The 23,556-nt window shown below is 38.9% G+C and overlaps 1 pseudogene; it reads right to left on the reverse strand.

Moving 5' to 3' along the window:
• The window catches only part of LOC149124561 (ATP synthase F(0) complex subunit g, mitochondrial pseudogene), a 178,779-nt pseudogene that overhangs the window by 81,309 nt on the left and 73,914 nt on the right, over positions 1 to 23,556 (reverse strand).

Consider the following 23,556-nt stretch of genomic DNA (forward strand, 5'->3'; position numbering starts at 1 on the left):
ATAAGAGTATAATCCTTTATTTAAACAAAATGTTAGATTGGCAAAGAGTATTGCATTGCAATAGAACAAAAGGCAGCTGAAAGCATAACAAATCAAAATAGAGACCATGCAGGGTCACAAGAGGTTAACAACCCTAGAAACCTTTCATAGCCATCTTTGACATAAAGTTTAATCAATAATTTAATAACAAAAACATAAAGCTTAAAACAGATATAGTAAGAGATTGACATTTTAGTGCATGATGATGTGCATACTGATTTAGGAAATTGACTCTATTCGTTGTAAGATGTTAGGATTTTTTTGAAATATTCTAGTGAGCTCTAAAATGGCAGTTCCTCTTTGCTTACAAATAAAGACTTGAAATTACAAAAGATTATCATATTGTTCAGAAAATCAAAAGCCATGCCAAAAAAGGTAATGCAAATTTACCATGAAAAAATGTTCTTAAAATGATAAGATCATGGAAGAAACATGATCAAACAAGCTCGTAAAATCTAGAAGTTTTGTCAAATGGACATACATATACAGATACATGCTAGCTACACATGATACATTAATATCTTAAGATGAATGCCATCATTTATAACTCATATTTATAATTAATATTCTGAAATGCCCATGTTAAAGCAATAACAAACAACAGCAACAGCACAAAACTTAGATCAATTGACTTTTTTTTAATTATTATTATTTTTTTTTTTTGACAGGCAGAGTGGACAGTGAGAGAGAGAGAGACAGAGAGAAAGGTCTTCCTTTGCCGCTGGTTCACCCTCCAATGGCCGCCGCGGCCGACGCGCTGCGGCCTGCGCACCACGCTGATCAGATGGCAGGAGCCAGGAGCCAGGTGCTTTTCCTGGTCTCCCATGGGGTGCAGGGCCCAAGCACCTGGGCCATCCTCCACTGCACTCCCTGGCCACAGCAGAGAGCTGGCCTGGAAGAGGGGCAACCGGGACAGAATCCGGCGCCCCGACCGGGACTAGAACCTGGTGTGCCGGCGCCGCTAGGCAGAGGATTAGCCTAGTGAGCCGCAGCGCCAGCCGATCAATTGACTTTTCACAATACTGTCCAACTTGCTGATTCTCATTTGAACAAATTTCAAAATAGAGCAAAATGGCAACCAGTAAAGGGCTACTGCTATTTGGTGTGCAACAATCTATAACAAATTGTTACGGATTAAACTAAGAAGATACACTAATACTTTAATTGTAGTTATAAATTCATTACATGACTGCTCAAATTTTGTTGCTTGTTGGCTGTCTAGTTTTGAGATTATTGTCATTAGGAGGTGAATGAAATGCAGTCTAGATTATGTACTACTTGAAAGATCACATTCAGACCACAGTTTAACTCTTGACTGCAATTTGTCTTAATTAAAAATACTTAGGATCTTCATCTTCTGGCAAAGTATTTCAAAGTTCCTCAAAAGCCAAATTAAAACTAAGAGGTCATTATTGGTAACAATATATTTGACACATGAGTTTCAGGTCACTATTGTACTTACATTCCTAATAAAGAATATGAACAATATGAGTCTAATTAAAAGTAATTCTACATTGTGACTAACATTTTTACTACAGCCAGTGAATGTAGTTTCCAATCAACAGAACTAATTTTTAATGTCAGACTAATGAAGATTTAGTGAGGTACAAAAATAAGGTACAAAAAAGTCTATGTAATTATTATCTTGCTTACACTTTGTAGTAGGATTATATTAGCACATTGAAAATATAATATTTTTCTTTACCTTTGTAAGTTGACATAGATAAAATATTTTTCATTTTGAATTGTATTTAATCTTTTTATCATACTTTTTTTATATTGTCCACACCAACTATATTGGAATCAGAAAACTACATATGGTTAAGGACAATGATTCTTAAAGTCATTTTAGCAAAGGATATTGATCAGAGAATCAAAATATCATACTAAAATTCTAAGAAATAAATGTGTACATCTCATTTTTCAGTTTTTTATAACTGATGTTACAGAAGTCTACAATTTTTGTGTGGACAGTTCCTTCATATATCCATCTCTGTGATGTATGAATGAACATGATGAAGGCAATGGAGCCAGAGGAAAGATAAGTATTATCTATTCTCAACTATAATTTCGGTAAAAGAAATATGAAGCCATTTCAATATTAATGAAGCAGTCCTTTCTTGGAAGACAATGCCATCTCAAATATTTATTCTTAGAGAGAGAAAAATGTTTAGAATTCACAAAGCAAAACACAATCTCACAGTTCTTGTTAGAAATTTGAAATTTAATTTGGGCTTGCAAATCACTTTCAAAGTCCACCAATATTAAATGATGTATTAACAGAGATGGGGAAATCCAACAGCAACCCTTGGCTGGCATTACCTTATTGTAGAAAATTTATTAAATTTTATACAATGTCAATTTAACACACACACATACACACAGACAAACCCACCAATCTCTGTGGAATCTAAACTCTTCTTCCTTTGGCTTATGGTTTTATGAAGACTAAATAAAACTAAAGAATCAATAAAGCAATATTATCATTTATACCCAAATAAGCTATTAAATGTAATATGTAATTATAAGCTATGTGATAGTTTCTGTGACTTTGTCTTATGTAATGCATTGCTACAGAAAATTTTTAAAAGATCTAAAATCTCAGTTCTGCAATAACAAAGATGTGCTCACAGCTAGTGTAATCCAATTTTATTGTTTTCTTTATGAGGTAAATTACTGCATTTTCTTTACCATTTTCTTTCATCCTAAAATTTGGGGAGTCCTACCAGACTGAACAACCCACCATTCTAAATCATTTTTAAAATTAAATACATAAAGTTTGGATATTTTCCTTCCATGCGGAAAGAACAAAGGTTTCTCTCTATTATCATTTCCTGCTGAGTTAAAGTAATTCAAGTTTCAGTACATCAAAATGTCATTCCCAAAATAGAAAAGGTTATGTGGCTTAATTATGTTCATGTTATTCCTCCAAAAGATTTTATTTTTCATCTATTAATTTATAGGCCAGTGGTAAAGTCAGTGAAACGAACATGACCGTGCTGGATTCTTCAATATCACATCAAAGCAGGCTTACATAATGAGCACAGAATTCTTAAAGGTTAATCACACTCTTCTAGGATTACAAATTCTGAACTTCAGGAGGTTGTTAATTTAAAAGAATAATTTTTCATTGGTAAGGTTTATGGTAGCATAAAAATGTGAAAACAGAAACATAGATTCTGTGGTTGTAAGCAGATAATACTCAGCAGGCTTCTTCTAAATAGAGATGTATCATGAAGAAAGACAACAAAAGGCATTTAGTGATCTGATGGGATTTAAATTTAAATGCTTTATTACTACATGTAAATAAAATTGTTTCAAAATACAAGTAGAATGGACTACATGCACACAAAAGAAAAAATGTAACAATATTTATTTATCTGTATCCAATATTGCATGATCAGGTAGTTACTGTAATTCTGTAAAACAGATAGCATTTTTATTGTTTGTATAGCATCCATCATTGCTCCTTTACTTAGTTGTGTCCCACGGAATGCCAAACAAGTATTATATTTCCCATCTCATTATACAGTTGCACACAAAATGTTATTATGATGATTCCATTGAAATTTATTTTTGAATTTGGCTTCCAAATTGGGAATGATTTATCATACCTAGATTAATTAAAATCTGAATAACATGTGAAATTAATATTGATGCAATTGACAGTACTATGATTATATATCTTGATATTTAAGTTTCATGGTGATTGAAGACAAGTCATTTTACTTATTTATACAATTATTCATTGCACATTTTAATGTCTCTGGTATTAATTAATTAATTTGTTTATTTGAGAGGCAGAGTAACAAAGGCAGACAGAGCTGTCATCTACTGGTTCACTCCTCAAATGCCCATAAATAGAGGAGGTTGGGCCCACGCAAGAGACAGGATCATGACAGGGGAATCCCACATGAGTGGCAGGAACCCAAATACCTGAGCTGCCACTACTGCATCCCAGAAAACGCACTGATTGAATTTATTAGTTAGAGAATGGAATTGAACCTAGACACTATCACATGGGATGAGAGTGTCTTAACTGCTATACTAAACACCCATTCAGCTTATCCTTTTATTGTTTGAACAGCAGCAAGAATAATAACTAACTGTGGCATTTGTTTAAGGTAAATTAGATGAGATTTATGTGTTTACAAATTATGATTTTTCAGTGTATATTTGAACACAAATCTGCCTGTTAGCAATAGGAAAAGGGAAACTCGGGAAACAAAACTCACACATATGCATACACAAGTAGATTGATCTTTCTTCAGTTTTCTCAGTAATCACCAGTAAACCATTCAGTGGATGTTATGTTAGAGCTGGAATTGATAACTATGACAAAGTGTTTCCTAAATAGAAAGAATTTCTTTTACCTTATCACAGTTAAATCTATCTCTAAATAACCAAGGGAATATCTAGGAATGTACCAAAGGGTTTGATTAGGAAATTGTATTATCATCAACACTTCTTTTCTAGATAAAAAATAATAGAACTATACTTGTTAGAACCTATCAGGCCACTGAGGCCTGATAGAATGGATTATCACTGGGGCCTGAACCCCCAGGCCCTGTGACACTAGGCACAGATAAATAATGTCAATGCTAGTGGAATGCTTATCCAGCCCCTCCCCTGGGATATTCCACACTGCTAAGACAAGGCTTTGTAAACTTCATCCAGGTGCTTTTCTGCAGGTCCCCCACTCACCTTTTCAGGGTCCCCCTGGTACTCTGCACCTCCCCGAACAGGCAGCTAGCTAACAAGGGACTCTGCCTGCTGCTCAAAGGGAATGAGGCCTGGCTTCAATCCCCTGGCCTCGGTCTGGGCAGGCTCAACTCCCACCACCTTTACCTCCCCCAAAAGTGTTCCCCCTAAAATAAAGCCTTTTCAATTTCTCTGAACCCTAAAATTCTAACAATAGAAAAATACTCTACATCAACTTACGGAACAGGAGACATTGAAACCAGCTGTCTTGGGATATTTCTCATCTGTTGGAAGCAGAAATCTTCAATCAACTTTGACATGGTTAGAGATAGCAAGAAGGCTGAGGCTTAGGTTAGTTCAGTAAACTAAGTTAAATTCACCATTCGAAGACATATTACAAGACAGTCTCTCAAATTCTGATTAGTGTACAAAGCTACAATTTCCTTCTCTTTAACATACCTATACAAAATTGCCCTCCCCACAAAGTGAATCAAAATTAAACATGCACAGAGGTGATAGTTAGTATCTCCTATTTGACAGTATTTAGAGGGGGAAGAATTTTGTATCCTTGTCAAACAGGAAAAGGGAGTAATCACCTGGCACTAACTCAAAAGAAATCTACCCTAAAGGGAAAATAAAAATGAACTTGTCTTTTCGGATTCAGAGTTGAATATTTACACTGCTCAATTACACAAAACACACACTGCATACGTGCTGAATTTCTTTTTCTGGTGAACTTCTACCTAATTAGCACTCATTAAGATTCACACTGGTAGTGACTCTACCTTTTGCCTATTGTTCAGAGATCGACTTTATAACCCTTCTCTTTGCTTATATTACAAGAATGATCACTTCTGCTCATCAGCTCAGTCTTTTAAAGAAATCTGTCCTTAATATTTGCTTGCATTCAAAGTCAGTCCTGAGTTCATCACAGCTGGGAACACTAAAGAGGCGATTGTTTTTTCTGGACTAAGACATGAACAGGTGGTACTTCCACCTGCTGCAAGTCTTTCAATGTTTGTTGGCTCAACACTGTTCTTGTTGGCTCAAACCATATCCCAGGTGAGGGGCTGACCTAGTATTTGAAATATTTTCTTGCATTGGAAGCAGCAGAGGAAGAGAAAACAGACTATGGACCTTTTCATTACTAATGGTCTCATTATAGACATTTTCAGGTTGGTAATTGCTGGCATATTGAAATAAATGGGTGCATTGCTTTCTGGTCCGAGTGTGGGTGGAAATAAACCAAACAAATAGAAATGGAACCTGGCTACTTTATTTTGAACATTAAAGAAGATATAGCCAATCCAATTTAGCAACTTATTTTTCCCTTGGGAAAGTTTGCATAAGTCTATTCGTCACTGGCAATGAAAAAAAAATTCTAGACTAACAAGTTTTGTTGTGATTTATTTTGCACAAAGAAAGCACTTGGCTGCCATACAATTTGGGGTATATCTGCTCTGTTCCCTTAGTTTATTTAATGTTTTGGTATTTTTGTTCTGTAGTGGAATAGGACAAATTGGTTCAAAAATACTAGTACTACTCAATTTGAAGGCTTTTATGGACAGAGTAAACCATTATGTTATATCCAGTCATTATTACAAACCACAATTTAACTTGGGACTATTTTTGTTGTGAACAAAATGGAAAACATTCTGTTAAGATGGTTATTTCTGCTTTTCCACTATTCACTCTATAATAGTTTTCAATGAACTATGATGGGAATATCAACACAGAGAAACTTTCAGTATACAAAAAAGTTCTATTTGTGTTTCTGTACAGTTACAGATGCTATCTTTCATCTATTTTATATATACACTATATATGTGTATCCAAATAAAAGAGATATTGATATATATGCAAATTGTATTATACAAAATATATAAGTATGCATACAAAAATTATTCAGTAAAAATATATAAACAAAAATCCATTCATAGACGTCTAAGAAATGTAATTGATTCGGACTCCAAATCAATTTTTCATAAAGTATCTTCCAGGATACCAAGCATTTAAAAAACATTCCATAAATTCCAAACTCTACTCTCTGATTTTCAATTCTAAAATATTTGCCATTTCCTTTTTAAATATTGCCTCTCCCAAGACTTAAATAATCTATGCAGAAGGGAGAATTATTATATTTTTTGTATTAGGAAATCCAGTAGCCAAGTTGGAATTTAATGGTCTACACTTCTTTGTCCCATGCATATTTCAGGCCATTTTTAGCTTCTAAACTTTTCAGGGAATCTGAGAATTTTAGGCAGATATGAGGGAAAATGGCCATCTTTTTATAAGAAATGTTTACCTTAAAAATTTTTAAATCATGACTAAGTATAAAGTGACTGCAAAACTTTGGTATTGGGAAAAAAGTTAGCAAACTGTTTTTAACTTACATGTCTGAAAAATAAGAGTGAACAATTTCTCCTAGGAAAGATATTGAGAGAATAACAGGACAAAGAAAACAGTGTAAGAAAATTTGGTTAGATGGTTAAGGCTTAATGTTGAAACTTTAAAGTGTTACTTGAATTTCCTTCCATTCCATCATAACCCTTGTTTTCTTTTTTCTTCTCACTATATACTTTCTCAGACTCTACTGATTCTTTTTCCTCTGCCAAACACAAACAAAAGTATAACTTCAAATCAAATGCAGTTCTCTTTACTTTTGCATGTATGTATTTTTTTTTCAGTTTGTATACATTCCAGCTCTTTCTATCCCATTTTTCCCAAAAGTTTGTAAGATGTATGTTTTGATAGGTACTACTCTTTCTCCTCTCTCCTGAGTGCTTTGTAAGCTTATGATACATTTTATTGCAGACTTACACATACTCCTCTCAATGTCCTGGATGTATTTTCTTCTTGCCCTTGTCATGTTTCCCATTCCAGCCAATAGAACTTTTTGAAACAAAGTAAGTCGGGCCGGCGCTGCAGCTCAATAGGCTAATCCTTTGCCTGTGGCGCCAGCACCCTGGGGTTCTAGTACCGGTCAGGGCGCCAGATTCTGTCTCGGTTGCTCCTCTTTCAGTCCAGCTCTCTGCGGTGGCCTGGGAGTGCAGTGGAGGATGGCCCAATTCCTTGTTCCCTGCACCTGCATGGAAGACCTGGAGAAGCACCTGGCTCCTGGCTTGGGATCAGCGCAGCGCGCTGGCCACAGCGGTCATTGGAGGGTGAACCAACAGAAAAGGAAGACCTATCTCTGTGTCTCTGTCTCTCACTGTCCACTCTACCTGTCAAAAAAAAAAAAAGTAAGTCATTTCTGAAAGTGTATGGATGTGGAAACTTTGCAGTTGAAAAAATATAAATCAATTTCTATGCATTCAAGGACCAGATTGGATAAATAAAATTCTGGTGCTTTTATCTATAAATAATAATACATTTATTGAAATAATTGTGTATGTTTGTATACAACTTATATACATAATTTTATTTATTTGAGGTGAGAGAAGCAGAAATGGAAGGATAGAAAGAGAGATCAACAGAAAGAACTCCTATCTGCTGTTTCACTGAACTGCCCACCAGCTGGGAGCTGGGGACACAATCTAGGACATCCACGTCGGTGACACAGACACAATTATTTGGGCCAATACTTCTGCCTTATAGAATCTGAATTAGCAGGAAGCTGGAATCAGGAACTGCAGTTAGGAATGGAATCTAAATACTGTGTTATTTACATTTTCACCTGCATCTTAACTGCTAAGCTAAATGCCCACCCTTGTATACTCCTTGATTAAAAAAAGTTAAAAAAAACAGCTTTTGCATGTTTGTACTTTAAATAAGTGATAATTGGTTGAGAATTATTTGTTTTTAACTTACATAATATAAACATATATAAGAACATCAAATTGTACTCCATCAATATGCATGATTTTATGTCAGTTAAAATAGAGAAGTAAATAATAACTTCCAAATTGCCCACAATTTTCATTTTAACATTTGATTTTACTTCTTGGGAATAGTATATCCAATAAATCATCTATTAGTTAATTAGAGGTGTCAATTTAACTGGGCTATTGAATACCCAAATATTTCATCAGATATTATCATGGGTATTTCAGTAGCAGTGTTTCTGGATAAGTTTAACATTTAAATTGATAGGCTTTATAAAGCAGATCATCTTCCCAAATGTTGGCAAACCTCATGCAAGCATTTGAAGACCTAAATGGAACAAAAAGCTGACCATCTCATGCACAACAGAATATTCCGCCTGCCTCACCACCCTTTAACTGGGTCTTGGGCTTTGTCTTGCCTTTAGACTCAAACTGAAACACTGGCCTTCCTCCATCTCTCATCTGCCAAATGTTATTCTGAAATTCAGTCATCTATTCTGGTTTTCAAAATTGCTGATTAAAGATAATGGGACATCTCAATCTCCATAATTATGTGAACTAATTCCTCTTTTTTAATTTTTTTTTATTTTTTTGACAGGCAGAGTTGGACAGTGAGAGAGAGAGAGACAGAGAGAAAGTTCTTCCTTTTGTCGTTGGTTCACCCCCCCAAGTGGCTGCTGTGGTAGATGCACGACGCTGATCTGAAACCAGGAGCCAGGTGCTTCTCCTGGTCTCCCATGCGGATGCAGGGCCCAAGCACTTGGGCCATCCCCCACTGCCCTCCTGGGCCACAGCAGAGAGGTGGACTGGAAGAGGAGCAACCTGGACAGAATCTGGTGCCCCAACTGGGACTAGAACCCGGGGTGCCAGCGCCACAGGCAGAGGATTAGCCTATTGAGCCATGGTGCCGGCTTGAACTAATTTCTCTTATTAAGTTTATTTTTTATTTTTATTTTTATTTTTAAAATGTTATTTAAGTACAATTGTCATGTATTTCATATACACAGATTTAGGAACGTAGTGATACTTCTCTGTACATCATGGATTAAGATTAATCTTTATATGTCTAAAGATGATTTTTGTCCATTTCAACTTGCCTCCACGAAACAACCAGAGAACCTCCTTAGAAAAGAAATCTATTTGTTTCATATCTTGATTAAACTACTTCCATTGTGTTCCACTAATTTAAAATAAATCTGGAAATAACTACAAGGTTCAGCCTGTTCCGTCATCTCACTGCCATGACATTCTTCATTCTTTCTTTAATTTCCAGCCAAATTTCCCTGTCTTTTCACCTGCATACACACTCTATAAATAAATAGCTGTCACTTAATTACCTGAATACAGATAAAGAGATAAAAAATATCTTGGACATCTGACAAAAATAATTTTCCTCATAGTTCCTATTTCTTAACTGAATCATGTTTTTCTCAGGATTCATCATTCTTTTGAAATTTCCAGGAGCTTTTGGCTGGTTCTGTTCCCTTCTTGCTTTTGTGTTTGTTGGAATTTTATCCCACTGGAATTATTGGTCATCAATTTCCTCTAAGACTTCTATATCTTATATCATTTTTGTTCTGATGATCTTAAATAATGTGTGCACAGGAAACCTTACAATAAAGACAGGCCCATCTACTGGAAGAGAAGACAGATAATTTTTTTAAAGATTTATTTATTGATTTTTAAGTCAGAGTTACACAGAGAGAGAAGTAGAGGCGGAGAGAGAGAGGTCTTGCATCCGCCGGTTCACTCCCCAACTGGCTCCAATGGCCAGAGCTGCACCAATCCGAAGCTAGGAGCCTGGAGCTTCTTCTGGGTCTCCTATATGTGTTCAGGGGCCCCAGGATTTGAGCCATCTTCTACTGCTTTCCCAGGCCATATCAGAGAGTTGGATCAGAAGTGGAGCAGCTGGTACTTGAACTGGCACCCACATGGATGCAGGCACTGAAGGTGGCAGCTTTACTGCTACGCCACAGTGCCAGCCCCAACAGATAAGTTACCAATATAACTAAAATTACTCTCTCTCTCTCTCTCTCTCTCTCTCTTTCTTATCTTATGCAAAATTGAGGTCTCCCTACCACGGATGAACTTTAAAAACATAATGTTAAAATAAAGCTGCAGTCATTATACACACACATAATTTCACTTTCATATATATCCTATATGTTATGTCATTTTCATATGTATACATATATATGATTTCACTTATTAGGACTTCAGGAATAATAAGATCTATAAAACAGAAAACAAATGAGTAAATTTGTGATTTCCTAAGTTTGTGGGTTGTGGATTATGAGGAGAGAGTTGGGAAATGGAAAGTTCCTGTTTATGGGCATAGGGTAGGGTTTATTTTTGAGGGTGATAAAATGCTCCATAATTGATTGCAGAACTGATTGCACAAAACATTGAATACCCAAATCTCTTTGAATATCCAAATCTATTTAATTATTTCCTTTAATCAGGTGAATTGTTTGATATGTGATTTAGATATCAATAAAGCTACTATTAAATGAAAAATGTATTTATAAACTGAATAAATATTTTAAAAATTAAAATGCCCTGGGCATCACACTTTCAGGGTTCCCTCAACCCTATGAGACTTTGAGGTGTAGAATAAATTGATGAGAACAGGATGCTCATGCTTCTAGCTACACTGTGAGTAATAGTGACCATTCTCTGACCCAGAAGTCTCGTTTCCTCTGCCAGGTTTCAGGACGTATTTGAAGATTCACTTGTTAAAGTAAGATACATCTCAAACCCGTTATTGTTTTTGACAGCTATAATGTGACTTTGTATGTATTATTAATTTCCCTTTTCTATCTTAGTTCTCTGTAGTTGTTCTTGCAGAGTGAGAGGCAAGAGGCACACAGAAAATAAACATTTGTTTGCTGACTGCTGCCAATGTAGAGCTGAGGGAATAAACAAAAAGAAAAGATGAGGGAAAGTTGATATTTTGGTAAGTTTAATAAAGAATTCAGGAAGTGATTTAGTTTTTCTGTATTAGAAAGTACAACTGGAGCACACCTCTCAAGACCTTGGACATCCTTGCTATGCTATTTTATCATTTTGAAAAAGATGTATTTTCCTTAATGATCACAAAATTATTCTTTAGTGCCATATTATTTAATAAACAAAAATTCAGAGAGTGAAATATATGCCATGATTCTACAGTATGGCATCTATAATTTTCTCTAGGGTATTACATAATTATTATATATTGTAGATTATAACATTAAAATACTGTGATTTCATCTATATAGATATATCTTTATGAAATGCATGATAGAGTATTGCTGGACTTTTTAGAAGAAACTAAATTTTGATGCAAAGGTGAGTGTGAAGAAGATAGAAAGTAGGCAAAGTAATACAGACTAAATAATTAAGGTGAACTTATACCAGTTAGGCATCAGTTTAGAAAAATTCCAATAAAATGAAAGTGGACCTGTTCTTTCCACTGGGATCTCACTCACAGAGATCTTTTTGCCAGAGTGTCTTGGCTTTCCATGCCTGAAATACTCTCATGGGCTTTTCAGCCAGATCCGAGTGCCTTTAGGGCTGATTCTGAGGCCAGAGTGCTATTTAGGACATCCGCCATTCTATGAGTCTGCTGAGTATCTCACTTCCCATGTTGGATCACTCTCCCCTTTATTTATTCTATCGGTTGGTGTTAGCAGATACTAGACTTGTTTATGTGCTCCCTTTGACTCTTAGTCCTTTCATTATGATCAATTGTGAACTGAAATTGATCACTTGGAATAGTGAGATGGCATTGGCACATGCCACCTTGATGGGATTGAATTGGAATCCCCTGGTATGTTTCCAACTCTACCAATTGGGGCAAGTCAGCCCGAGCATGCCCCAAATTATACATCTCTTCCCTCTCTTATTCCCACTTTTATGTTTAACAGGGATCACATTTCAGTTAATTTTCAACACTTAAGAATAACTGTGTGATAATTACAGAATTAAACCAGTCATATTAAGTAGAACAGACAAAAAAAAAAAATACTATGAGGGATAATGTATTAAGTTGTCCATTAGCAGTCAGGGCTATGCTGATCAAGTCACCATTTCTCATAGTGTCCATTTCACTTCAGGAGGTTTCCTTTTTGGTGTTCAGTCAGTTGTCACCGATCAGGGAGAACATATGGTATTTGTCCCTTTGGGACTGGCTTACTTCACTCAGCATGATGAGATCCCAGTGGAAAGAACAGGTCTTCAAAGAGGGAGGTGCCTTTCTCTGAAGGGAGGAGAGAACCTCCACTTTGACTATGACCTTGTCTAAACAAGATAAGAGTCGGAGAACTCAAGGGGCTTCCATAGCCTTGGAAACTCATGACTGGTGCATAGGGAGATTACTGATGCCATAAACAGGAGTGTCAATTTGTAAAGTCAACAACAGGAGTCACTGTGCACTTACTCCTCATGTAGGATCTCTGTCCTTAATGTGCTGTACACTGAGGCTTAATGCTATAACGAGTACTCAAACAGTATATTTCACTTTGTGTTTCTATGGGGGTGCAAACTGTTGAAATCTTTACTTAATGTACACTAAACTGATCTTCTGTTAAAAAAAAAAAAAAAAAGAAAAAGAAAAGAAACTATCAATTCCCAACTTGACTCTCACTGGGATTAAACATGACAATAGGTCTGATCTGATTTCATCATCATTTAAAAAAAAATCATCTATTATTTTTCACTTTATGTTTCTGTGTGGGAACAAACTGTTGAAATCCTTACTTAAGGTATACTAAGCTGATCTTCTGTATACTAAGATAATCGAAAATGAATCTTGATGTGAATGGAAGGGGAGAGGGAGTGGGAAAGGGGAGGGTGGTGGGTGGGAGGGACGGTATGGGGGGGAAAGCCATTGTAACCCATGAGACGTACTTTGGAAATTTATATTCATTCAATAAAAGATAAAAAAAAAAAAAATGAAAGTGGAAATTATACCAAAATATTTCATAATTACTGAAATTTGGTGGATGCTTTGGAAATCCACATTTCCCTTTTATGGTCATACATGCTGATCATTTATAAAAGTCAAAATCAAAACAAAACAAAAAGCAAAAATAAAGGAAGAAAAGAAGGAAGGAAGGAAGGGAGGAAGGAAGGAAGGAAGGAAAGGAGGGAGGGAGGGAGGGAGGAAGGAGGGAAGAAAGATCATTTCAGAGTGTCAAAGATAGCTATGTGATATAAAAGTACAGACTATCCTAGGTCCTCAAGGTGCAATTTTCCCCACTCTGCTGCTTTGTTGATTTTCACAGTGACATTAGGAGACCATTGAAAAGTACCCCATAAGATAAGCTTTTCCTTCGTACTCTCTACTAAGTTCAGAAAGAGAATGCCTGTGAACAACTCCTAATGATCTTTTTACTCACTTTTGCTTCTCTTGCAGCACTAAAACTCTGTGAAAGACACAAGACACACTATCAGTCAGAAGGTGCAAAATTTAGAGTCACTTTGTGATGCTGCCTTGAGAAGTATGGTGCCATGCAACCTTAAGGTGATAACTACGCATATAGTGGTAATTATAAGTGGAAAGTTTCAGACTGCCATAGTGTTTTCATAATGAAAAGGAAGATGACGATGAGTGATCCCATCAAAGAATCAAACAGAAGAGAAAACGATCTCCTGATTAGCCATTCTGAGATGGAAACTAATGGTCTTAATGACTAGAAAAAATGATCTCAGAGAAAAATACGTATCATGTTCTTGCTACTTAAGGTTATTTTGAGGATAGTGATACTCTAATGCATGCAATGGTTAATAGTACAATTAAGAAAAATAGTACAGGCCGGCGCCGCGGCTCACTAGGCTAATCCTTTGTCTTGCGGCGCCGGCACCCCGGGTTCTAGTCCCGGTCGGGGCGCCGGATTCTGTCCCGGTTGCCCCTCTTCTAGGCCAGCCCTCTGCTGTGGCCAGGGAGTGCAGTGGAGGATGGCCCAGGTGCTTGGGCCCTGCACCCCATGGGAGACCAGGAGAAGTGCCTGGCTCCTGCCATTGGATCAGCGCGGTGCGCCGGCCACAGCGCGCTGGCCGCGGCGGCCATTGGAGGGTGAACCAACGGCAAAGGAAGACCTTTCTCTCTGTCTCTCTCTCTCACTGTCCACTCTGCCTGTAAAAAAAAAGAAAGAAAAAAAAAAAAGAAAAATAGTACAGACCTATACTAAACTCCATTTTATCATGGAAAAATTAAAGTATATCCAAAACTAATTTAATTAAATACAATCTGAAGTTGGCAAAAGTTCTATCAGGATGGTGGTTTAAATGCGTGTATCTCGCTTTGGAATGCCTATCTTCAATTTCTAGCTCTCTTTGCTGATTCCAGCTTTCCACCAGTACAGATCCTGGGAGGTAGCAGATAATGGCTCCAGGAAAGAGTCCCTGTCACACATATGGGAGATCTGGATTAAATTCCAAGCTCCTGACTCCAGTCTGGTCCAACTTATGACATTTCAGGCATTTGGAAAGTGAATCAGCAAATGGTAACTGCATTGTTCTGTCTTCTCTTTGCCTTTCAAAAAAGTAGCTTGAAAATCATCTGCTTAAATCTAAACACCTATGAGTATCAAAAATAATTTTAATTTTAATGATTGCTCATTCATTTATTTTTAAAGTTTTCTCAGATTTCAGATCTTTTACTGCATATGACATTGCTAAGTTAAGCTGGATATAATTCACTTATATGTAAGTGAAGAGAATATATATCCTTTACTGTCAAAAATTAACATTAATATCAAGGAATTTTCTTGTTTTATTGTTACTTGTATCTTGCAAATCTGTCTTTGTACATGCTACTCCAAATATTCAAATTCCTGAGTGAGTAACTACTTTTTCTTTAAATATTTTTTCCAAAAAATAGGACCTAATACACATAAGAAATGTCTATCTTGTTCTGAAGCTGAACTTCACATCAAATAACACTCAAAACACTCCAGCTTAATCATACAAAGTAATTGTAAAAGACTCTCAAAAATGCAAAACAATTTCATTGATACCATATGAAGACATTTTTAAATTCACTATTTGCAATTTCTATTTGCTCTTGTCATCCCTCCTAATCTATTTTGTACACATAGACTCTAGAGTGTGTATTAAATCTTCTTCATACCTATTTTGAAACTTGCCCAAATGTGCTAAAATCCAGATTTCATTGTCCCCTTTTCTGCCTTAACCAGCTACTTTCTATCCACTACCTGCAATCTATCTTCCTGTATATAGAATCTTTTATTATTGTGTTATTCTTACTTACTGAATGAACTTCGTTCTCTAAATCAGTCATAATCATTTTTTCATGCCCCACTTCCTTCATCACCTGACGCAATCATCAACTGAATGGCCACCTTGGTAGAACACGAAGGGAGAGAGTAAGTCTGTCAATAAATTAGAAACCACCTCTCCTTATACAAAGTTAGAAGCTGGTAATAGCGTTATATTTTATTTGCTTGCTGTTGCTGTTAATACATTTTGGGAAAGTGTGATTTACCAGGTTCCCATACCTCTCCTCTATCTCTATACTTCTGTGGTTCTTGATCTCATGGTAACCAGAAGACCTGGAACAGACAGAGCTGTTATATAACTGCTTTGTTCTGGGCCTTTTCCTTTTACAAAGCCTTTATAAGAAGCTGAAGAGTGTGACCGGGTGTGGATGTCTTTCTGTATTTTCTCACCTGCCACCACAAATGTGAAGGCGGACATTCTGCGGTCCAACCACCACCACAAACAAGTGGTTTCCGGCGTATTCTCATCTGCTGCTGTGAATATAAAGAAGTGTTAATCCACATATGACTCCAAGATGTCCTTTGATCTGTCTGAATGCAAAATTGATTTTCCCAGAGCTGAGTCCCTGACTTAGAATCTTTTTTTTTTTTTTTTTTGACAGGCAGAGTGGACAGTGAGAGAGAGACAGAGAGAAAGGTCTTCCTTTTCCATTGGTTCAACCCAATGGCCACTGCAGTCAGCACGTTGTGGCTGGCGCACCGTGCTGATCCAAAGCCAGGAGCCAGGTGCCTCTTCTGGTCTCCCAGGCAGGTGCAGGACCTAAGGACCTGGACCATCCTCCACTGCACTCCTGGGCCACAGCAGAGAGCTGGACTGGAAGAGGAGCAACCAGGACAGAATCCGGTGCTCCAACTGGGACTAGAACCCGGGGTGCTGATGCCACAGGCGGAGGATTAGCCTATTGAGCCACAGCACTGGCCCTGACTTACAATCTTTATAACTCAATGAATAAACACAGTTATTATCCCAAATTTGTTTATGAGGGTATATTCTACTTAATTGTAATACCATAAATAGTAAGTAATTATTAAGCCTGTAACTATGAATCTAGACATCCTTCATTGGAAACTAATCTGTTCCTTCATTATCTCAGCATACACATAATGTTTTATTATAATGGAATAAAATACAAATGATGTAACACATCTATATTTAAATGCATATTATTATTCAAGACTGTTGAAAAAAAGTCAGCTTGCAAGAAACTGAGTGATTACAGGTTGATAATATACATTAAATTATCTAAACCTCAGTTTAGGAAGAAGGAAAAGTGGAGATATTAGCGTGAACATAGTATTGCACTGACAATAACAGTATTCTTATTTTAATACAGAAATATTGTTTCACATAGAAATGCCATATTCTGAACTGAAAGGAACACAAAAGAGAGAAGAAAGTGATAGAGGGAAAGAAAAGAACAAAATTACTGTTCTACATAAAAATACTATTCACAAAAGTAAGTGTAGAATTACTCTAAAAACATCAACTTCTGAAAAATGACTTTGATTAAGGATATTAAGTTGAACATTTGAAACTGAGATATTAAATCACTTTTCTTAAAAGAAAATCGCTTTCTTATGGTTAATTCTAACAGTAGAAACTGCAGATAAGTGGATATTGTAGTTTCAGGAAGAAATAATAGATTTAAACTTAAGAAATAAATAACAATAATTTCTCTAAGAAAGAAGAATGGATACAACTTTACTTTAAGCCATAATACTGTTTTGAATCTATATTACGTTAAGTCACATTTTCATCAGTGAATGAGAGAGAGAAACTCCTTTGCTGAAAGTGGCAGTAAACTGAGGGAGACAAGCATGAGAGAATAATTATGAAAAATGAAATACAGACTTGGATAATGGGACTGAAAAAAAAGATGTGTGATAGCAATGTTTAAAAAAAAAGATGTATTTATCTATTTGTAAGTCAGAGCTACAGAGATGGAGGGAGAGAGAGAGAGAGAGAGAGGAAGAGAAAGAGAGAGAGATCTTCCTTCCATGGGTTCACTCCACAAATGGCCACATTGGCCTGGGATGGGCCTGTCTGAAGCCAGGAGCCAGGAGATTCATCTGGGTCTCCCACATGGTTGCAGGGACCCAAGTACTTGGGCCACCTTCTATTTCTTTCCAAGGAACATTAGCAGGGAGCTGCATTAGCAGTGGTTGGATTCTAACTAGTACTCACATGAGATGCTGGCACTGAAGGCAACAGTTTTATTTTCTATGCCACAGCTCTGTCCCTGAGTTATGGCAAATTTTAATGTAGTCAATATCAGAATTGCATTAAATTTTCCAGAAATTCTTAATATTCTAGCAGCAAAAGACAAGTTAACAGATAATTAGACTTATCACTTGAAGACTTATAACCCTGTTAGCTAAATTATAATAATGCTATACTTTTTTTTCTTTTTTTTTTCTTTGGAGAGGCAGCAGAGTTAGACAGTGAGAAAGAGAGAGACAGAGAGAAAGGTCTTCCTTTTTCCGTTGGTTCACCCCCCAAGTGGCCGCCACGGCCGGGCGCTGCGCCAATCCGAACCCAGGAGCCAGGTGCTTCCTCCTGGTCTACCATGCGTGTGCAGGGCCCAAGGAATTGGGCCATCCTCCACTGCACTCCCAGGCCACAGCAGAGAACTGGACTGGAAAAGAAGCAACTAGGACAGAATCCGGCATCCCAACAGGACTAGAACTGCAGGCGGAGGATTAGCCAAGTGAGCTGTGGTACCAGCCAATGCTATACTTGTAATTATATATAAAATAATACTTTTAAAGCAATCATAATGGCTATCATTTTTTCATATTGTATCACAGGTATAGTATATTCTCTTTGCTTATAATCTGATGAGTATGTCTTCTCTCATTCATTTTCTATATATATATATATATTCATTTTCTTTATAGATATTCATTATATCTATGTATGTTTTCTATATAGCAGCCAGTCATATTTTTATAATATAATTTTGATCAAAAACATTGCTAATTAAAACTCATTAAGCTTTAACTCTCTTTGTGTACTCTCTTCTCCCATCATTTCCCTTTGGTCTTTTCAACTCTATCTAGCAAACTTTCCTTATTTCAGTCCAAAGGAGCCCAGCCCAAGACTGCTTCAAGTGTGAGATATAAGCTGTGTTCTGAGAATCCTCATTTAACTTGTACTGGTTCTCAACTTAGATGTCATTGCTTCACAGAGACAAACTTTACAACATGGTTCAAAGAAGATTATATCCATTCCTGTCATTCATTGGGATTCATTCATTTCCATATAAAACTCATCACTTATAATTTTATGCTTAGGTATATGATTACTAATCCATTGTCTCTTCCCATGTCTTTATGTTTGTTGTAAATGCAAACACATCTGATTTATTTGACTTATCATTATTTACTCAGGACAAAGTGACATGAATGCATCATATTAGAGATCATATGTGAGTCAGCGAAGCCCAACATTTAAATATACAATTGGCACTTAGTGTGTATAGGGTTGGGGGCTTGATCCCAAGATCTCTGAGCATAAAAAAATGATCAGGTGTTCAAGTTCTTTTTTTTCCACTTTATTTTTTTTTAACTTTTATTTAATGAATATAAATTTCCAAAGTACAGCTTATGGATTATAATGGCTTCCCCCCCATAACTTTCCTCCCACCGGCAACCCTCCCCTTTCCTGCTCCCTCTTCCCTTCCATTCACATCAATTCATTTTCAATTCTCTTTACATACAGAAGATCAGTTTAGTATATATTAAGTAAAGATTTCAACAGTTTGCTCCCACATAGAAACATAAAGTGAAAAATACTGTTTGAGTACTAGTTATAGCATTAATTCACATTGAACAACACATTAAGGACAGATGTGGTGACTGTTCCTTGCCACCCGCCGAGAATTAGGCAGGCTGCCCGCAGCTTGCTTTGACCAAGGAGAAGTGCGCCACCCACCACTCAACCTTCCCCAAACCCGGGGGACAATCAGGCGTGGTGTGGAGCCCAGTCAAAGCAGGGTCTCACTTTATTGTAAAAGGGAGGTGTATATATAGCTGAGGTACAGAGCAGATGGTACAGAGTGGATGAGCAGATGCAGGCAAAGGGTGGGGTGTTGTGATGCAAAAGGGTCCTAGCCACTCCTATTATACCACCTTAATGATCCTTAGGCAGAAGCACCCTGGGGCTGGGGTGTTTGCCACCAGGGATTTGAAACTTAAGATAGGTTTTCAAATTCGAGGCATGCTCAGGAAGTTTCCTCTAGGCCTGTATTCAGCCTCCCCCACAGATAGATATCCTACATGAGGAGCAAGTGCACAGTGACTCCTGTTGTTGACTTAACAAATTGACACTCTTGTTTATGGCATCAGTAAGCACCCTAGGCTTTTTTTTTTTTTTTTTTACAGGCAGAGTGGACAGTGAGAGAGAGAGACAGAGAGAAAGGTCTTCCTTTGCCGTTGGTTCACCCTCCAATGGCCGCCGCGGCCAGCGCGCTGTGGCCGGCGCACCGCGCTGATCCGATGGCAGGAGCCAGGATCCAGGTGCTTTTCCTGGTCTCCCATGGGGTGCAGGGCCCAAGCACCTGGGCCATCCTCCACTGCACTCCCTGGCCATAGCAGAGAGCTGGCCTGGAAGAGGGGCAACCGGGACAGAATCCGGCGCCCCGACCGGGACTAGAACCCGGTGTGCCGGCGCCGCAAGGTGGAGGATTAGCCTACTGAGCCACGGCGCCGGCCCCACCCTAGGCTCTTGTCATGAGTTGCCAAGGCTATGGAAGCCTTTTGACTTCACTGACTCTGATCATATTTAGACAAGATCGTAGTCAGAGTGGAAGTTCTCTCCTCCCTTCAAAGAAAGGTACCTCCTTCTTTGATGCCTCATTCTTTCCCCTGGGATCTCACTCGTGGAGATCTTTCATGTACGGTGTTTTTTGTTTTTGTTTGTTTGTTTGTTTTTGCCAGAGTGTCTTGGCTTTCCATGCCTGAAATACTCCCATGGGCTTTTCAGCCAGATCCACATGCCTTAAGGGCTGATTCTGAGGCCAGAGTGCTATTTAGGACATCTGCCATTCAATGGGTTTGCTGTGTATCTCGCTTCCCATGTTGGATCGTTCTCTCCTTTTTTTATTCTATCAGCTAGTATTTGCAGACACTAGTCTTGTTTATGTGATCCCTTTGGTTCTTCGTCCTATCTTTATGATCAATTGTGAACAGAAATTGATCCCTGGGACTAGTGAGATGGCATTGGTACATGCCATCTTGATGGGATTGAATTGGAATCCCCTGGTATGTTTCTAACTCTACCGTTTGGGGCAAGTCAGCTTGAGCATGTCCCAAATTGTAAATCCCTTCCCTCTCTTATTCCCACTCTTGTATTTAACAGGGATCACTTTTCAGTTAAGTTTCAACACTTAAGAATAACTGTATATTAATTACAGAATTCAACCAATAGTATTAAGTAGAACAAAGAAAAAAATACTAAGAGGGATAACATATTAAGTTGTTCATCAAGAGGGCAAGGGCTGATCAAGTCACTGCTTCTCATAGTGTTCATTTCACTTTAACAGGTTTCCTTTTTGGTGCTTGGTTAGTTGTCACTGATTGTGGGGAGCAACCGGACTAGACTAAGTTACTGGAATTAAGACTTATTCTATGCATCTGCTCTCCCACAATATGGCGCTGGGAGAGAAGTAAACAGCTTCCGCACAGCTGCCTCCAGTTCAACCAATTAACTGTAGGACTTGCTCCTGATTGGAGAGCAGCGTACTCGGCGTGTGGGCAGCCGAGTTAGGATTGGCGGAGGAGGACTATAAAGGAGGAGAGAGACGGCATGCACCAGGAACATCTATGGGGAACATCTAAGGGAACCCGTGCAGCCCCCGAGAGAACCGGCCGGCGGTGTGCCGCTCCCCTGCGGAAGTGGGGAATGCGGCCAGGGGGAACTGCCCTTCCACGGAGGTGGAAGGGATAGTAGCCAACCCGGGAAGAACTAGCAGCAAACCCGGGGAGGGCCGAGCAGACGAAAGAACAGCGCAGGGTTCAGTGTCGTTCCTCCACGAAGAGGGGGAGCGACATAATGGTGCCGTGACTCGGATAGGAAACCTAGGACGGATAGCAAACTTAGGAGGGAAGAAACGGGAAGAAGCAGGAAAATACCAGAGAGAGAGACTAGCAAACAGCCTAGGGAAAAGCCGGACGAAAAAGGAGCCGGAAGAAGCTATTGGAAGCCTAGGCAGGGTTTAGTGTCGTTCCCCCATGAAGACGGGGAGCGACATAATGGTGCCGTGACTCGGATAGGAAACCTAGGACGGATAGCAAACTTAGGAGGGAAGAAACGGGAAGAAGCAGGAAAATACCAGAGAGAGAGACTAGCAAACAGCCTAGGGAAAAGCCGGACGAAAAAGGAGCCGGAAGAAGTTATTGAAAGCCTAGGCATAGATTCGGATACGGACTACGGGGGGAAGCTGGGAGAAATCTCTAAGGTCAAAAGCGAAAGTGAAAGCTAGAACAAACAGACTCGGATGCGGACTGTGGGGAGAGGCCAGGAGAAATAAGGGAGGAATATTGTTGGAAGAAAACTTAGGGAAACATACCGGGTAGAGAAAAATGTTAGGGAAATTGAAGCCGCGGGGGGCAGGCCGAGGCGGATACGAAAGCCACTTTGGGATTCTCAAGTTAGCCCGGGAATAGGGGGCGAAAAGTTGAAACCAGAAGCTGAAACGTGAGCCAGGTTGGGATCCGTCTGATTAGCCCGGGGAGCAAAGGACGGGAAGCCAAACCGTGGGGCGGAGACGTACGCTGGGTTGAATTCGCCAGGCTAGCCCGGGGAACTTAGATTGAATGCTAGTGGCGGACACGTAAGCTACACGCTGTGTGACTCGCGGAGGCTGCCGTGCGCAGAGAGAGCGTGCGGGGCACAAGTAGATAGGGAACGGGGCTGGCGTAGGCCGTGGTTCAGACGCGAAAGGGTTAAGCGTGGAGACCGCGGAGCGCGCGAAGCCAAGCCGCGCAAAGCCGGGAAGCTGCGCAGATGAGAGAGGCGCGCGGGCTGAAGCGGCGCAGAGCCGGGAACCCGCCGGCGGGGCGAGGTGCCGGAAAGCCGCAGGGATAAGAGAAACAGAAGTTTAGAAGTAAAGTGAGAAAAATAGGAATGCTGGAAGATAGAAGTAAAATGGGAGAAATAGGAATGCCCGGAGATAGAGAAATAGAGAAATAAAAAGGCCTCCCTACAACACTGCAATGTGAGAGCTTGGATTCGGTCTGCCTAATCAAGTGAGGCGATGAGCACCTGCGGGCAGCTAGCAGCTTATGCGCCGGAGGTCACCGAAGACAGGCACGAATTAACATCAGTAAGGCTTCCCCACAATACAACAATATTAAGCTTGGATTCGGTCTGCCTGATTTAAGGCGGTAAGCGCCAGCAAGCAGCTCGACCAGAGTATGAGCTGCAGGTCACCGAAGATAGGCACAAACCAACACTAATAAGTCTCCCCCACAATACGGCAATGAGAAGGCTTGGATTCGGTTTGCCTGATAGGTTTTGTAAGCCCCTGCAGGCTCGACCAGAGCATGCGCTGCAGGGCACCGAACACAGGCACGCATCAGCGCCTAAAAACCTCCTCACAACATGGCGAAGAGAGGACCCGGATTCGGTTTGCCTGATGGATAGGACTTGTAAGAGCCTGTGGCAACTCTAGCAAGTAGAGCAGAGTGTGTGCCGCGGGACACCGAAG

This window comes from Oryctolagus cuniculus, chromosome 9 (assembly GCF_051225735.1).
Source record: "Oryctolagus cuniculus isolate XC-2025 breed Fujian yellow rabbit chromosome 9, ASM5122573v1, whole genome shotgun sequence".
NCBI classification, from domain to species: Eukaryota; Metazoa; Chordata; class Mammalia; order Lagomorpha; family Leporidae; genus Oryctolagus; species Oryctolagus cuniculus.